The sequence below is a fragment of the Dermochelys coriacea genome, chromosome 3, assembly GCF_009764565.3.
Source record: "Dermochelys coriacea isolate rDerCor1 chromosome 3, rDerCor1.pri.v4, whole genome shotgun sequence".
Taxonomy (NCBI): Eukaryota; Metazoa; Chordata; order Testudines; family Dermochelyidae; genus Dermochelys; species Dermochelys coriacea.
In genome coordinates this window covers 186,508,700-186,527,198 of record NC_050070.1, presented here as the reverse complement: position 1 = coordinate 186,527,198, position 18,499 = coordinate 186,508,700, and the positions used below count along the sequence as shown (strand labels likewise).

The 18,499-nt window shown below is 48.1% G+C and overlaps 1 protein-coding gene across 10 annotated transcripts in view; it reads left to right on the top strand.

Moving 5' to 3' along the window:
* CCDC88A (coiled-coil domain containing 88A) overlaps window positions 1-18,499 on the top strand; it is a 354,197-nt gene that overhangs the window by 172,787 nt on the left and 162,911 nt on the right. The window lies entirely within an intron of this gene.

Sequence of the window (18,499 nt, the reverse complement as noted above, 5' to 3'; positions counted from 1 at the left end):
CTGCGGCCCTCTGGGTATTCACAAAGTATATGGCGGTCATGGCAGCCTTCCTCCACTGACGTCAGGTGCAAGTTTCCTGTACCTGGACGACTGGCTCGCCAAGTCGCAAGCACAGTCTTTGGAGCATGTGTGTCTGGCTCGGGCCACCTTCCTCAGGCTGGGCCTCATGTTGAACATGCCCAAATCCACACTAGACGCAACGCAAAGAATAGAATTCATAGGAGCTCTCTTGGACTCCACGCAAGCCAGGGCGTTCCTGCCTGAGCTGTGCTTCCAAGCACTCAAGGATATTATCAAGAACCTTCACCGATACCCCACAATGACATCCAGAAATTGCATGAAACTGTTGGGGCATATGGTGGACTGCACACAGGTAGTTCAGCATGCCAGATTGTGCTTCAGCCTCTCGGGGTGTGATTGGCGCAGGTGCACAGGCCCAGCAGGGACCCACTGGACAGATTAATCACCCTCCCCCACTGCACATTCTTGAGTCTCTCCGCTGGTGGCTGCAGCCACAAGTGGTCTGTGTGGGAGTACCTTTTGCCAAACCCCAACCTATGCTATCGCTGGTTACGGATGCCTCAGCGCTCGGTTGGGGAGCGCACCTGGGCAATATAAGAACCCCAAGGCCTATGGTCCTACACAGAACTGTCGCTGCACATCAATGTAAGGGATCTGAGGGCGGTTCGTCTGGCATGCCAAGCGTTCCATGCCCACATCAGGGCTCTTGTGTGTTGGTGCTGAGGGACAACACCACAGCGATGTTCTATATAAACAAACAGGGTGGTGCTTACTCTTCTCCCCTGTTCCAGGAAGCCCTCATGCTGTGAGACTTTTGCATTGCCCACTCGATACATCTAGAGGTGTCGTATCTTCTGGGAATGCAAAACGAGCTAGCCGACTGCTTCAGCCACGATGGGGAGCAACAGGAAATCCTAGCAGTTTTGCTTGTTTCTGAACCACAGCCTAGGGTCAATTGTGGACACCTTTCACCTTTCATGGATGAGTTACCTGCTGTACATTCCCACCCTTCCGCTCTCATACACAAAGTCCTCCTCAAGGCTCGCTGGGACAGGGCTTCCTTGATCTTTATAGCACCAGCGTGGGCCCCGCCAGCCCTGGTTCACCATGCGGTTGAACCTCTCAGTGGGCAGACCAGTAGCTCTTCTGTGTACACAACCCTCATCACACAGGACCATGGCTGTCTACAACAGCCCAACCTGGAGTCTCCCCACCTCACGGCATGGAAACTCCATGGTTGAACCCACTCAAACTTCAGTGTTCAGACTCGGGGAAGTTCTGCTGGGAAGTAGGAAACCCTCCACTTGTGCCACGTACCTGGCAAAGTGGAATCAGTTTTCCATCTGGACTCTGCAGATGGACAGCCCTCTGCAGCAAGCATCAATTCCCCTTGTTTTGGACTATGTACTGTACCTCAAGCAGCGGGGTAGGCAATATCATCTATAAAAGTACACCTGGCTGCCATTTCAGCCTTCCACCCGGGGGCAGCAGGTGGATCAGTCTTCGAAAATCCCATGGTGGGCCGGTTTTTCAAGGGTTTGGACAAGCTTTATCCCCAGGTGTGACAGTCATTCCCCAGTGGGACCTCATCCTGGTCCTGTCCACACTCATGAGGCCCCCTTTCAAGCCTATGGCGATCTGCCTTCTCTCCTACTTTTCCTGGATGGTGGCCTTTTTGGTGGCCATAACCTCGGCCAGAAGGATCTCCGAGCTCAGAGCCCTGACTTCCGAGCCTCCCTGTAGGGTCTTTTATAAAGAAAAGTTGCAGCTACGTCCTCACCCCGCTTTTCTACCAAAGGTGGTCTTCCAGTTTCATGTGAACCAGGACATATTTTTTACCTGTATGCATCCCTAAGCCACATGACAATAACAGAGGGTGAATGCTCCATTCCCTGTATGTCAGACGAGCCGTAGCATTCTAAATTGAGTGCACAAAGCCGTTTCGTAGGTCACCACAGCTCTTTATTGCAATCGCTGAGAGAGTGAAAGGGCTTCCCATCTCGTCCCAGCGCATTTCATCGTGGATCACGTTCTGCATCAGAACATGCTACGACCTAGCTAAGATTCCAACCCATCCGCTGACAGTACACTCCTTAAGAGCGCAGGCTTCATCCGCAGCATTCCTTGCACAGGTCCCTATCCAGGACATATGCAAGGCAGCAACGTGGTCTTCCATCCACACCTTCACGTCGCACTATGCCATCCCACAACTGGTGAGGGAAGATGCAGCCTTTGGCAGGGCAGTCCTGCATTCAGCAACCAAGTGAACTCCAACCCCGCCTCTGGGGAAACTGCTTGGGAGTCACCTATTGCAATGCACATGAGCAATCACTTGAAGAAGAAAAAACGGTTACCTACCTCTCGTAACTGTTATTCTTCAAGATGTGCTGCTCATGTCCATTCCAAATCCCATCCGGTAAGAAGGAGCTGAGCAGGCGGTGGGTCGGCAGGGACCTATACACGTCACCATGAAGGCACCACTCCAGAGGTCTACACAGCTGACCCAACAGGTACCGCTAGGGGAAAACCTTCCGACGACCATTCATGTGGTGCATGCACACCTATTGGAATGGACATGAGTAACACATCTTGAAGAACAACAGCTACGAGAGGTAGGTAACCGTCTTTTCTTTTTGCTAGTAGACAGTGCTGTCGCCAGAGGTCCTCATTTCCAGCACAACCCAACTCCAGTGGTTAAAAGAACAACTTTCTATTGGTTGTGTTGAGACATAAAGTGGGATAGCCATTTATGTGGGACATAATAGTCCACAGTATTTTTATTTATCTTTTATTCAGGTATACACTGGGAAGGTGGGTGGAAATAGCTTGCCAGTGTAACTCCTAAACACCCCACTATCTCCCTGTTTTCCTTACAGGTTGAGAACGTAAGAACTTAAGAGTGGCCATACTGGGCCAAACCAAAGGTCCATCTAGCCCAGTATCCTGTCTTCCAACAGTGGCCAATGCCAGGTGCCCTTCTTTGTCTCAAAAACACTTGAATGCTCATCCTCTTTTTAACTATCCTCTGCTATTCCGGCCCACAGAGAGCAGTTTTGCCCCAAACTCGACTAAAACACCCCTCCTGCTGCAAGCACAAGCATGAACCTAGATATAAGGAATCTGAGCTAAGTGGTAGGTGCACTAATTTAGAAGAAGGCTATTAGGGATTAGTGGGCATGTTTTGCGTATAGATTGGGTGGGGATGTAGGGAGAAGGGTGAGGAGGTTTACATCGACCAGCTATCTCCCCACACCAGTGACTGATTGCCAAATTGTGCTCCCCGTTCCCCACTGATGGCCCTTTAAATAAAGGGAAGCTCTTCCCCTTCCTTTGCCTAGACCTAGTACCTAGAAAAATCAATCTCCGTGACCAACACATGATTTATCTATGAAAGTATTTCTGTTCCTTCCAAATTTCTAAACATAAATGGATGTGGTGAAGCTCTGGTCAGTGGGTGGCTCTGACCCTCTCCTCTACCTGGCAGAATTTGCGGATAAAACCCAGGATTAGGGATGTGTAATTTAGAGGGATACAGCAACTCCATGCACACTAAGCAACTTGTATATAGCGTAGAAACAGTGCATCCAAGGATTTAGCCCAAAGTGCTTAGTGGAGAGAGGAGACAGATAGGATTAATTAAGAGTTGAAGGTAGTGTAAATCACATTTATGAGATCACTGATCAGCTTTTACAGGCCTTTCTTGACCAGATTATCTAAACTGGCTGAACTATCTGGCTGATTCATTCAGAAACCCCTCCCCCACTACATTTTAGTCTTTATGAGGACTATAGAACAAAAGATGTGGCTCTCGTTTTCTGATATCTGTATTATTATGTGTCTATTGAAATGAGTCCGCCCAGGATATTCTATAAACAGCTGCACCAAGAAAATTAGTGAAAAAATTACTGTTATTAGTTTGATTGGCAGTTAATAGATAGCCTAAACAGTGAACACCAGTATGTTCCTTATAATTTAGTACAATTCTCTCTAGTCTTTAGTTGAAGCATACAATTAGAACCACAGTGAAGGCTCTGAACATTTAACATTTTGCACTGTATTTGAATTTAATTTGTAAATACATTTATCTAGGCATAGGAGTATATTGAAAATCTTAGACTTCTTTAAATTATTATTATTTGGGACTCTATACTATATATTGGGTTGCATTTAAAATTGTGAAAATACAAATAGATTCATATCTTGAGTCAAAAAATAAGTAGTCCTAGATGACAGACAGTATAAGCTGTTTCTTGTAGACTAACTTCATAGTTTGTTTTAACATATACCATATACCGTACAATTCCTTAAAAAAGTTTATGAAGATTGTTTTGAGATATATTTTTTGCATGCTGCACAAGGAATTAGATACAAAATATGATCCAAGAATTCAGTGTGATGAAGACACTGCAAGAAACTGTATTCATACACACTTAATTCAATGTATTGAAATCAAACTGCTTGTAGATTTCTATTTAAAAATATGAATGAGATGTAAGCAAGGAACATAAACATTAATAGAAAAGTCATAGTGCCCTAATCTAACAATGTGCAATATTATGCAGAATTTGCCTATATCAAAAATATGTGATTTCTGGATATCAGTATAAGGAAGCATCTTTGGCTTTTACTGTGGGCCATGGTATTGCAATGAGCTTGACATGAGTGGACCCCTGAATGCATGTGGAGACCCATTTATTTAATTGAGACTCTGCGTATGTTCAGGGATCCATCCACCTGGCACTCATTTAAACAAATGTTTCTTTTTATGTTTGTTACATTTTCATTCAAATGTTGAATATCTCAGTACAGATATAGATAGAATATTAGGGTTGGAGGAGGTCATCTAGTCCAATCTCCTGCTCAAAGCAGGACCAACACCAACTAAATCATCCTAGCCAGGGCTTTGTCAAGCTGGGCCTTAAAAACCTCTAAGGATGGAGATTCCACTACTGCACTAGGTAACCCATTGCAGTGCTTCACCACACTTGTAGTGAAATAGTGTTTCCTAATATCCAACCTAGACCCCCCCCCACTGCAACCTGAGACCATTGCTTCTTGTTCTGTCATCTGCCATCACTGAGAACAACCTGGCTCCATCCTCTTTGGAACCCTCCTTCAGGTAGTTGAAGGCTGCTATCAAATCCCCCCTCATTCTTCTCTTCTGCAGACTAAATAAGACCAATTCCCTCAGCCTCTCCTCGTAAGTCATATGCCCCAGCCCCCTAATCATTTTCGTTGCCCTCCACTGGACTCTCTCCAATTTGTCCACATCCCTTCTGTAGTAGGGGACCAAAACTGGACACAGTACTCCAGGTGTGGCCTCACCAGTGCCGACTAGAGGGGAATAATCACTTCACTTGATCTGCTGGCAATGCTCCTACTAATACAACCCAATATGCCGTTGGTCTTCTTGGCCACAAGGGCACACTGCTGTCCTATCCAGTTTCTCATCCACTGTAATCCCCAAGTCCTTTTCTGCAGAACTGCTGCTTAACCAGTCAGTCCCCAGCCTGTAGCGGTGCATGGGATTCTTCCTTCCTAAGTGCAGGACTCTGCACTTGTCCTTGTTGAACCTCATCAGATTTCTTTTGGTCCTATCCTCCAATTTGTCTACATCACTCTGAACCCTATCCCTACCCTCCAGCATATCTATCTCTCCCCCCAGCTTAGTGTCATCTGCGAACTTGCTGCAGGTGCAATTCATACCATCATCCAGATCATTAATGAAGATGTTGAACAAAACCGGCCACAGGACCGACCCTTGGGGCACTCTGCTTGATACCGGCTGCCAACTAGACATTGAGCCATTGATCATTACCCATTGAGCCTGATGATCTAGCCAGCTTTCTATAGTTTTTTATAGTCCATTTATTCAGCCCATACTTATTTAACTTGCTGGCAAGAATACTGTGGGAGACCGTATCAAAAGCTTTGCTAAAGTCAAGATAGTTCTCTTAGTCCCTCTTATTATGTTTCTTTTCTATTTCACTAGTCAAGTAAAGTCAAAGATCACTCATAAATGTAATAATATATCTGAATGTGTAATATTTCAAACTGAAACTTTTTTTAACCTGGAGAGTAATTGAATTATAGAGGCACTGGTAGCCTCTCTAATTAATTGGGTTTGCATTGAGATTGAATTGAGTTTTGCTTGTAAATCAAGGATTCAACCTTTGTAACGTATGCACAATAAAGCATATCTTCACTAAACTTATTTAACTTATTTTTTGATTACAGAATGAATTTTCTGAGAATTCACAAGTAAATGTGTTAGTCTGAATTAAAATAATTTTAAAAACAGACATCTTTAAGAACTTTTGCACTTTTCTGTTTTCTGTCCTCAATTATCTTGATGGAATAATGCTGACACTTCAGATTTTCCGTAAAGGTTAGGCTTATTGAAATTTGTGCTTAGTCTATGTTTGAAGAAATTATGTAGCTAAGCTGTACTTCTTATTGTCAGTAAAGGCACTGAAATAACCTTAATTCACCCCTATTTTGGAGCAATGAAAAAAATGAAAAATAGCAGAGTGGATTTGATTTAAATCACTAGTCAGGAAGACTCGATTTAATCATGGATTTCTACATAAAAGTGCATTCTTGTTCGTTGTTCTGACCTATTCTTCACAACTCAGAAATAGATGTAGGTTTCGTTTTTAGAAGGTACAACACTATACATTTTTAAAGTGATTTATTTTGAAAACTTTTCAGATTAGTTTTACAGCTATATTAGAAAAGGAATGATTGTTTGGTTATTTCATTTACCAAAAGTAATTGAAGCAGATATTTATGAAGTCACTGGGAGACGAACTATCTCCAATTCAAAAGGTTAATCCTTAATATTTGGAGGATTTTCTTGTCCTGCTGTATTAGGAGGAGAACATCACCAGACAGACATTTAAATTGTTTTATTGAACCAAAACAACGTTATGTATTCTGGATTTTTTCTTAAACAGCAAACATATAATATTTTAACAAAACAAGCATATGAATTTTTGAATTTAGTTAAACATTCAAGTTTTTTAAAATCAGGTTTGGTTTTGTTTAAATTATTTTAAACTAAAATAGTTAAATGAAATACTTTATTTAAAAAACCGAAAATTAAATTGACTATGTCAGCCAGGTCAACATGACAAAACTTAAAATATTGGCTTCTGCAGCTAGCTCAGTCATCTTCACCGTCATTTTCCTGTTTGTTCATAATCTGGAAAAGAAAAACAAGCTTTCCTGCTTTTTCAGTTCCCAAACGATTTCTCAATTTGGAATGAATTAGTCCAAAGGAAGAAAATATTCTTTCTACACCAGCAGAAGAAGCTTATTGCTCTTAAAAGTCAGATTATCACTTCAACAATCTCTGAATCCGAGTGCTTAAGTGACTTCTACCAGTTCACTGGTGTGACTTTCTTTAAAACATCATCAGCAAACATATATTTCTTGAATGCTTCACCCTTAGCTCTGAAGTTTATTGTAGTTGGCATTATGGAGGGTATGATTGCTGGATGTCCATGTCATAGCCAACTCTTCTTCTTCAGCAGTTAAGGTTTGACCCTGGTGCTGAATACTTAGAATATTTACAAGAAAATGATCTGGAGATAGTGCTTGTCGCATTCGTTTTTTTAATCTTGTAATTTAACTCTGTCATTGCATGTTTTCTTTTTAAGATCTCACTCAGTTCCCTCCAAATTTCAACAGCGTCAGCAATCTCCCCACTGTATTTTCCACTGAATGCATCTGATGAAGTGAGCTGTAGCTCACGAAAGCTTATGCTCAAATAAATTTGTTAGTTTCTAAGGTGCCACAAGTACTCCTTTTCTTTTCACAATAAAACAGCTATTTCCCTGCATTTTGTTCATGGCTACAGAAATAGGCTTCAGGATACTCAGCATGTGTTCAACATTTTCTCAAGCCCAATGTTGAGAACTTTGGCTGTGACAGTGTCGTCTATTTTTTCACGATTTTGTTCACAAACTGTCATCAGGTTTGGCCAGTTCTTGATACAGTGCCCAAAACAGTCCACTACTGAGTTCCATCGCATGTCTTGTGGGAGAGTTAGCTCGGTTCCTTCCACTTTTTTCAGAGCAGCTGCTGCAAAGTGGTTGTTATGGAAGTTGAACAAAAGGTGGGGGAATTGCATTGTATGTAAGAGAGCAGTATAACTGGTCAGAGCTCCAGTATGAAACTGCAGAAAAACTTGAGAGTCTCTGGATTAAGTTTAGAAGTGTGAGCAACAACGTGATGTCATGCTGAGAGTCTGCTGTAGACCGCCAGACCAGGGGGACGAGGTGGACGAGGCTCTCTTCAGATAACTAACAGAAGTTACTAAATTGCAGGCTCTGGTTCTCATGGGGGACTTCAGTCACTCCAGTATCTTCTGGGAGAGCAGTACAGGATGTACAGACAATCCTGGAAGTTTTTAGAAAGCATAGAGGACAATTTCCTGGAGGAACCAACTAGGGGCAAAGCTCTTCTTGACCTGCTGCTCACAAACAGGGAAGAAATAGTAGGGGAAGTAAAAGTGGATGGGAACCTGGGAGACAGTGACCATGAGATGGTCGAGTTCAGGATCCTGACACAAGGAAGAAAGGAGAGCAGCAGAGTATGGATCCTGGCCTTCAGAAAAGGAGACTTTGACTCCCTCAGGGAACTGATGGGCAGGATCCCCTGGGAGAGTAACATGAGGGGGAAAGGAGTCCAGGAGAGCTGGCTGTATTTTAAAGAATCCTTATTGAGGTTTCAGGAACAAGCCATCCCGATGTGTAGAAGGAATAGTAAATATGGCAGGCAACCAGCTTGGCTTAACAGTGAAATCCTTGCTGATCTTAAAGACAAAAAAGTAGCTTACAAGAAGTGGTAGATTGGACAAATGACCAGGGAGGAGTATAAAAATATTGCTCAGGAATGCAGGAGTGAAATCATGAAGGCCAAATCACACTTGGAGTTGCAGCTAGCAAGGGATGTTAAGAGTAACAAGAAGGGTTTCTTCAGGTATGTTAGCAACAAGAAGAAAGTCAAGGAAAGTATGGGCCCCTTACCTAATGGGGGAGGCAACCTAGTGAGAGAGGATGTGGAAAAAGCTGAAGTATTCAATGCTTTTTTTGCCTCTGGCTTCACGAACAAGGTCAGCTCCCAGACTACTGCACTGGGCAGCACAGAATAGGGGAGGAGGTGACCAGCCCTCTGTGGAGAAAGAAGTGGTTCGGAATTATTTAGAAAAGCTGGACGAGCACAAGTCCATGGGGCCGGATGCACTGCATCCGAGGGTGCTAAAGGAGTTGGCAGATGTGATTGCAAAGCCATTGGCCATTATCTTTGAAAACTCACGGCGTTCGGGGGAGGTCCTGGACGACTGGAAAAAGGCTAATGTAGTGCCTATGTTTAAAAAAGAAAAGGAGGAGGATCCTGGGAACTACAGGCCAGTCAGCTTCACCTCGGTCCCTGGAAAAATCATGGAGCAGGTCCTCACGGAATCCATTTTGAAGCACTTAGAGGAGAGGAAAGTGATCAGGAACAGTCAGCATGGATTCACCCAGGGCAAGTCATGCCTGACTAACCTAAATGCCTTCTACGATGAGATAACTGGCTCTGTGGATGCGGGGAAAGCAGTGGACGTGTTATTCCTTGACTTTAGCAAAGCTTTTGGTAGGGTCTCCCAGAGTATTTTTGCCAGCAAGTTAAAGAAGTATGGGCTGAATGAATGGACTATAAGGTGGATAGAAAGCTGGCTAGATCCTTGGGCTCAATGAGTAGTGATCAATGGCTCGATGTCTAGTTGGCAGCTGGTATCAAGCGGAGTGCCCCAAGGGTTGGTCCTGGGGTCAGTTTTGTTCAATATCTTCATTAATGATCTGGAGGATGGCGTGGATTGCACCCTCAGCAAGTTTGCAGATGACACTAAACTGGGAGGAGAGGTAGATACGCTGTAGGGTAGGGATAGGATACGGAGGGACCTAGACAAATTAGAGGAATGGACCAAAAGAAATCTGATGAGGTTCAAAAAGGACAAGTGCAGAATCCTGCACTTAGGACGGAAGAATCTAATGCACTGCTACAGTCTAGGGACCGAGTGGCTAGGCAGCAGTTCTGCAGAAAAGGACCAAGGGTTACGGTGGATGAGAAGCTGGATATGAGTCAACAGTGTGCCCTTGTTGCCAAAAAGGCTAACATCATTTTGGGCTGTATAAGTAAGAGCCTTTCCAGCAGATTGAGGGACATGATCATTCCCCTCTATTCGGCATTGGTGAGGGCTCATCTGGAGTAGTGTGTCCAGTTTTGGGCCCCACACTAGAAGAAGGATGTGGAAAAATTGGAAAGAGTCCAGCGAAGGGCAACAAATATGATTAAGGGGCTGGAGCACATGACTTCTGAGGAGAGGCTGAGGGAATTGTGATTATTTAGTCTGCAGAAGAGAAGAATGAGGGGGGATTTGATAGCTGCTTTCAACTACTTGAAAGGGGGTTCCAAAGAGGATGGATCTAGACTGTTCTCAGTGGTAGCATATGACAGAATAAGGAGTAATGGTCTAAAGTTTCAGTGGGGGAGCTTTAGGTTGGTGTAGTGGACCCTCGCTCACTCCATCCGGTCCTGTCTGGCCTGAACCAGAGTCCGCAGGACAGTCTAGGGCCCCCAGTGGAGCTGGGTGACACACAGTCCCCCGTCAGGCGTTAGCTCGATCTGGGCTACTCAATCTGTTGTCGCTTAAGCCAAGTCTATAAGTGGGCTGGGGCCTGGGCTTGAGGAGGCTCAGGCAGTCCGTAACCAAACAGTCTCAGGGTTGACTTTAGCCTGGGCAGAGCTCAGGCAGACAGCAAACAATATAGTCTTAGCTGGGTGCCTGGGGAGGGAGGCACCCTCCCTCACAGCAGCACCTTCCCAGTACGAGGCGGGAGTTGGCCCCACGGGGTGTGGGCAGGGTGACGAGGGCCCACCCTACTCCACCACGTCCCAGCCCAGGGCCCTAGCAGGGGCAGGATCGGTTGCTCCTGCGTTGGCAGGGATCCAGCTGCAATACGCCGACTCAGTCTGTGGCTGCCTCTGGGCTACTTCCTGCCTCCCCAGGGGTTGGTACCTCTGGCCTCATCTGGCTCCTCGGGGTACACAACGGCGGGCACTCAGGGCCAGTCCTCGCCAGGTGCAGGGTCACCCCTGTCCTTCTCCGGCCCCACCCCTGTATTTCCGGTGAGGGGGGTGGGGCGACGTAGGCTCCGCCCTCCAATGGGAGTGTAGTGGATCCTCACTCGTCCCAGAGGAGGGAGGCCACTCCGACTCACTTCAGTTGGATATTAGGAAAAACTTTTTCACTAGTAGGGTGGTGAAGCACTGGAATGGGTTACCTAGGGAAGTGGTGGAATCTCTTTCCTTAGAGGTTTTTAAGGTCAGGCTTGACAAAGCCCTGGCTGGGATGATTTAGTTGGAGATTGGTCCTGCTTTGAGCAGGGGGTTGGACTAGATGACTAGAAATTTTGCAATTTCAACAACATTAGCCTTTATTTCTGAAACACTGAAGTCTTTGGCTAGGAGGTGCATGAAATGAGAACTGCAACCATATGTTATTAGCTTGGGACTCCCTTCACTCTCTTCTAAATCATTTCTTCTCATCTTGGATACATTTGCAGTATTGTCTGTGACCAAGCTGCATACTAAACATTTGAATTTTTTTCAAAGCTTTTTCTGCTACTTCTTGTAAGTATTCTGCTGTGTGCATTTCCTGATGTATCAATTGTTTCTGTAAAGAAGGCATTCCCTTCTTCTCTTGTCACACAAGTACATACAACGGGATCATTGTAGACATTGCTCCACCCATCAAGACTCATGTTAACAATTTTATCTTCTAGACCTTTTGCGCACTGCTCAATTTCTCTTTCATACACTTTATCCAACAATTTGCCTGAGATATCTGCTCTGTTGGGTGGACTGTATCTTGGTCTTAATGACTCAACCATGTTAATGAAGTGTGGTTTCTCAATTATGTGGCAAGGAGAGTTTGTTGCATAAACAAACCGGGCAATTTTTTTTATCAGTTACCTCTTTTTGTAAACTGCTGGTTCTTATCACAAACTTATGTATGGTTGTTTCTGGATGAGGGAGTTTCTTCTTCGAGCGATTGCTCATGTGTATTCCACAATAAATGTGCGTGCTCACCACGTGCACTGGTGCCAGAAGTTTTTCCCCGAGCAGTACCCATAGGGGAGCACCCCTAGCAACCCCTGGAGTGGCTCTGCCATGGCGAGGTATAACGGGCACTGTGCAGTCCCCCTACCCTCAATTCCTTGTTGCCGCCAGTGAAGGTGTATCGGAACTGCTTTGCTCCAGCTTTGCTGTAGCTTCCTTCTTGGACTTGGTTAGTTTATAGCTAGTAGTACCTGTAGTCGAAGTATTTTTTAGTTATTTTAGAGTTAGTTCAGTGTGCCCAGGTCAGGACATGCCAATGCCCTGGGCTTTAAGTCTTGCGACACTTGGAAGCAACCGATGCCAGCGAGAGATTCGCTCGCGGAATGTTTGTGCTGTCTGGGGAAACCCATTTCAGCGATCGCTGGAAGATTTGCAGATCCTTCAAGCCTCGGACCAAGAAGAAGCGGGACATTCAGCTCCGAGCCGTTTTGATGGAGTTGGCCTTGACCCCGGAACCATTGCACTGCTCCTAGTTATTGCCGAGCGCCACGGCATCAGTGCGTGGCAACCCTTCGGTACCCTCCACCAGCCGTCACCGCTCCCCGTCCTCGGCACTCCAAGAAGGCTAAGAAGGCTTCTCTGCCAAAACACCTGATAAGACCGGGGGAGAAACTAGACCCACGTTGGGCAGTTCTCGGTCCCCATCGGCCTCCCGGCCTCCGACTCAAGTTGAGCGGAGTAGTCCGACCCACTTCGAGCCTGCCTCCCCTGACGTCCAGATGCCTTCCACGCTGGAGGCCCTGCATTTGGCTCAGGACATTATTTCTCTGCCAGTCCAGGGGCACTGGCACCATTGGCTCCCCGGTCTAGAGGCAAGCCGCTGCTTGGATCTCTGCAGTCGCTGCCTGTACAGTGCTGGTCAGTCTAGGGAATGTTCCCGATGCCGTTCCCCACTCAGCGACCGCCCCATGCTCAGTCCATGCTGGTCACCATCGACCCCCACCAGGTTGTCTGGCTGGGTACCAACTGGCAAGGGTTCCAGGCACTGCTCCACCTCAAGGGATTGTAGGCCTCACGAGAAGTGTGTGTCCCGTCGACACTGGGACAGTTTGCACCGGAGGTCCTCATCTCCGAGATGCTACTGTAGCCCAGTGCGGTACGTGCATCAACGCCATTCCCATTCTTCATGTTGCTTGAGGTCCCTGCCACGGCACCGTTCTCGCAGTCCCAGTCGTCAATCACCGCCACCTTGCTGTCACAGATCCGCTCATCGGAGCTGATCACGGAGCAGCTGCTACCAGCAGAACTCCCGCTCCTCCACGCCTGGATCATGGTCTCGTCATTGGCACCATTCCCGATGCCACTGCTCCTCCCAGTCCTGGGATAGCAGCAGGTCGTATGCCAGCCCGGCCTTCCTTCACAGTCATCAGTCGTTGGACAGGCTAGTCAGGCTGAACTGCCTGCTCCCCTGGTGCCAGAGCAGGTGCAGCGGCACTGAGCTCCTTGGCTGGCATCGTGGTACCAATGGACCCGTGGCCCCCAATGCAGCCTCCGTCAGCCTCCCTTTCTCAGCCTCCCAGGAAGGAGTTGGTGGGGCGCTCATTCCTGGTCCTGCGCCCAGAGGGGAACTCAGTGGTGGGATCTGTGGCACTGGTGGGTACGCAGAGTTCTGCATCCCCATCCTCGTCCTCCCCGGATGAGGCAGCCATGACCCCTCCTCTGACTGTCCCGCAGGAGGACTCTAAAGCCCTCCAAGAACTGCTGAAAAGGATGGCTTCAAGCCGAGGAGATGGATGAACCCTCGGACTCCCCCTTCATTGTCCTCTTGGCTTCGGTGCTGGGCAGGGTGTCTCTCCCTCTCCATGAAGGGGTGGCAAAGATTTCCAGCGCCTTTTGGCAAACCCCAGCTTCTTTGCTCCCCATTTCTTAGAGGGGAGAACGGAAATACTTTGTACCTGCCAAAGGGCATGAATTCCTGTACACTCACCCTGCCCCCAACGCCGTAGTGGTGGAGTCAGTTAACCACAGGGAGAGGCAAAGTCAACCAGCTCCTACTCCTAAAAATAAGGACTCAAGGAGGCTGGATCTATTTGGTAGAAAAGTTTATTCATCCTTCAGTTTCCAGCTAAGGGTGGCAAACCACTAAGCCCTCCTGGAGAGGTATGAGTTCAATTTGTGGGGCTCTTTGCCCAAATTCGAGGATTCCCTCCAAGAGCATGACAAAAAGGAGTTCAAGGCTCTGGTGGAAGAGGGTACGGCTGCTGCCAGTGTAGCTCTTCAGGCAGCCTCTGATGCTGCAGATACTACTGCAAGGTCCATGGCCTCCGTGGTGTCCATGAGGAGGGCATCGTGGCTCCTGCTGTCTGGGTTGTCCAGCGAGGTGCAGAACTCGTTACAGGACCTTCCGTTCAATGGCAAGGCCCTGTTTGTGGAACAGACGGACATGAAATTGCAGGGCTTGAAAGATTCCTGTATAGCGCTAAAGACCCTTGGCCTCTATGTCCCAGCCCCGGACAGGACCAAGTTTAAGCCACAGCAGGCTCCCACCCAGGCCACCCACTCTAAATATGAGCCCCCTTATAAAAAGTCAAGGGACTATAAGAAACGTCCCGATCTGCACCCTCTAAGGGCAAACAGGCGGGAAAGTGTCAGTTTTGACAAGATGCTTGGGGACAACTTACCAGTTCATTCCAGGGATCCACACACAATAAAGCTTCCCTTCTCCAACCGGTTGTGTGCTTTTCTCCCGGACTGGTCGCGACTGACCTCGGACCGATTGAGTCCTTAACAGTGTCTCCTGGGGTTACACCATCCAGTTTACCTCTATCCCACCCTGTCCCTCCTCAGGGACCCCCTCATGAGACCCTGCTCAAGCAGGAGGTGAGGCAGCTCCTTGGCTTAGGAGCAGTGGAGGTGGTACCCAGCGGAGTTCATACATAAGGGTTTCTAGTCCCACTACTTCTTTCTCCCGAAGGCCAAAGGGGGGCTCAGGCCCATCCTGGACCTGCGAGGCCTGAACCTGTATATGGTAAAGCTCAAGTTTTGCATGGTCTTTCTGGCCTCCATCATCCCCTCCCTGGATCCTGGGGACTGGTACACTGCCCTTGATCTTCAGGACACATACTTCCACATTCATATATTAGAGGGATATAGATGGTTTCTCCTTTTCACGGTTGGGCATGAACACTACCAGGCCAAACGGAAGGACCGTAAACTGTCCACGGCTCCCAGGGTATTCACAAAGTGTATGTCTGTGGTGGTGGCCTACCTCAGACGTGGGGGGGTCCAGATCTTCCCCTATCTCGATGACTGGCTGGTCAAGGGCAGCTCCAGGTCGCAGGTGCAGGATCACATGGCACTCTTTATGTCCATGTGCGCCACTCTGGGTTGTTGGTAAACGATACCAAGTCCATGTTAGTCCCCGTGCAGTGCATAGAGTTTATCAGAGCAGTTCTGGGCGTGGTGTCAGCCAGGGCATCTCTCCCACCGGACAGGTTTGAGGCCCAAAGGGAGCTCATCAGCACAGTCACAAGGTTCCCTGTGACCATGGTCAGAGCATGCCTCCAGCTCCTGGGTCATATGTTGGCATACACTTATGTGGTTCATCATGCCAGACTTGGGATGCGGCCCCTCCGGCTCTGGCTGGCCTCAGTGTTCTCCCAGGCCAGGGACAGGATGGAGAAAGTCCTCACTGTGCCCGAACCGGTGATGGCCTCTCTGCATATACTATATGATAAGTGTGGTGTTTAGAGAGTTCACAACTGCCATGGTGATCTGAGCGGGCTCCATGCTTGCTGTGGTATGGCGTAAGCAGGAGAGCAGAGTGGCAGCAGAAGCGGCGGGTGGATGACGATGCTGACAGCAATGTGGTGCCTGCACAGAAAAAGGTACAAAACAATTGTCAGCCGTTGCTTTCATGGAGGGAGAGAGGGGTAGGCTGGCAGCAGACGGTGCTACTGGCTGGGAGAGCAGCCTGAGGCAGAATGGCCCCCTCAAGGATTGAACTCACAACCCTGGGTTTAGCAGGCCAATGCTCAAACCACTGAGCTATCCCTTTGCCGATATTCCAGGCAGGACTGAATCTCCATTAGACAAAACTTAAAGAAGAGAATGACCTGAGTTACTCCCATTTATGTGCAGGCGCCCCTGACAGACTTTACCGAGGTCTCCCAGGAGCACCCATGTCCAACCAGATGCCCCTGACAGACCTCACCAAGATCTACCAGGAGCACCCGGGAGACGATGAGGATGGCTACTAGTCATACTGCACTATCTCTTGCCACAAGGCAATGAGCTGCTGCTGTGTAGCAATGCAGTCCCACATCTGCCAGCACCCAGGAGATGTATGGTGACGGTGAGCTGAGCGGGCTCCATGCTTGCCGTGGTATGACGTCTGCACGGGTAACCCATGAAAAAAGGCGTGAAACAATTGTCTGTGGTTGCTTTCACGGAGGGAGGGAGGGAATGGGGGCCTGTCTGGCCTATACCCAAAACCACCCGTGACAATGTTTTTTTGCCCCATCAGGAATTGGGATCTCAACCCAGAATTCCAATGGGCGGCAGAGACAGCGGGAACTGTGGGATAGCTACCCACAGTGCAACACTCCGGAAGTCGACGCTAGCCTCGGTACTGTGGATGCACTCTTCCGAATTAATGGTCTTAAGTGGGGACACACACAATCGACTGTATAAAATCACTTTCTAAAAATTCGACTTCTATAAATTCAACCTAATTTCGTAGTGTAGACATACCCTTTGTGTCCGTCTGCTCCGAGAACAAGGGGAGGTCTTGGACTGACTGCTGCACCACATGAGAGACCTGATGATTGCAGCCACAAACTGTGACATATAGACACCGCCCACGCCATTGAGCCTGGCTGCCGAATCAGCCACATCTAAGGCAGCCTGAAGTGAGGCTCTGGCCACTGACTTGCCTTCCTCCAGGATGGCCAAAAATTCCTGCCTTGACTCCTGAGGCAGGGAGTCTTTAAACTTGGCCATCGAGGCCCAAATATTAAAATCATATCTCCACAGCAATGCCTGCTGGTTGGAGAAACAAAGTTTTAGGCTGGCTGTCTAATACACCTTTCTACTAAACAAATCGAGCCTTCCTGCATCCTTATTTTTAGGGGTCACACTCGCTTGTCCCTGTCTATCCCGCTCATTTGCAGCCGAAACCATCAGAGACTCAGTGGAGGGTGAGAATACATGTATTCAAACACCTTGGCTGGGACATATTATTTCTTTTGCCTTTTCAAGGTCAGGGGCAGGGAAAATTGGATCTGCCACAGTGCCCTAAACAGTTTCAGTACCCCTTCATTGACTGGTAGGACCACCTTGTAGGGGGCCACTGCAGTCAAAATGTCAAACAGGCTGTCCGTGGGGTCCTTGAGCTCCTCCACCTCTAGCTTCCAGTTTGTGGTGACCCGCTTGAGGAGCTCCTAGTTAGTCCTGAAGGCATCCAGTGGCAGCGGGTTGGCAGGCCCCGTGACCGCCTCATCTGGGGATGATAAGGAAGAGGCCACCACTGTAGGAAGGGCTAGTTCTTCCTTCACTGCCGAGGCTACCTCCTCTGGGACTGCTGGGGTCTCAGATCAGAGTCCAAATCAGGATCGGGGTTCGCTTCTCAGAGATCAAGGACAACAGTTGGGAGTAAGGTCCCAACATTGAAGGGAACCCCTATGTATTTCAATACTTCCAGTGGCCAAGCACCAACAGATGGTCCCGCACCAAAGTCTAGCATGTAATGCTGATGCCAGTGCCTCCTTGGGGGAGGGAGGGATTCGTCCCCAGACTCCGACAAGTATTTCTCTCTTGGAATCATGGTGGAGCCATTGCCATGTCTGCCTGTCAGCTGTGATGGGGAGCCGGGGAACGACATTGGGTCGGAGACTGGTGCAGTGGAGCCGGTGACTGCTGTCATGGTACCAGGGATACGCGTTGTGGCACTGGGAACCAGTGCTGTGAAGTCAGTGATTGGGAAGCTGGTGATCAGCGCCGCGAAGGTGGAGATCAATGTTGCAAAGCCAGAGACTTGCGTCAGGTTGGAGACCACTGAGGTGGGCCCATGGAGGGTTTCCTTCTGGAGGGGGGCCATCTTCGACGACTCCAAGGAAGTCACTTAAGGTTGTTGGGGTGTAAGCAGCATCGGAAGAGACATTAAGTCCCTTGCCGACTTGAAAGCCTCTGGTGTTGATGGGGCTTGTAAGTGGAAGATGGCCCGATCACTCCCAGGAGTCGGTGGTGGGTCCCGGACTGAGCTCAGAGTCCTAGGTAGTCTTGCCGCTGCCAACTGTGGCTCTGGGGAGGACGAGTGGCCCAGCATGGTTCTCACCTCATCAGCTGTCCCCAGCCTATGCCTCTGTGGAAC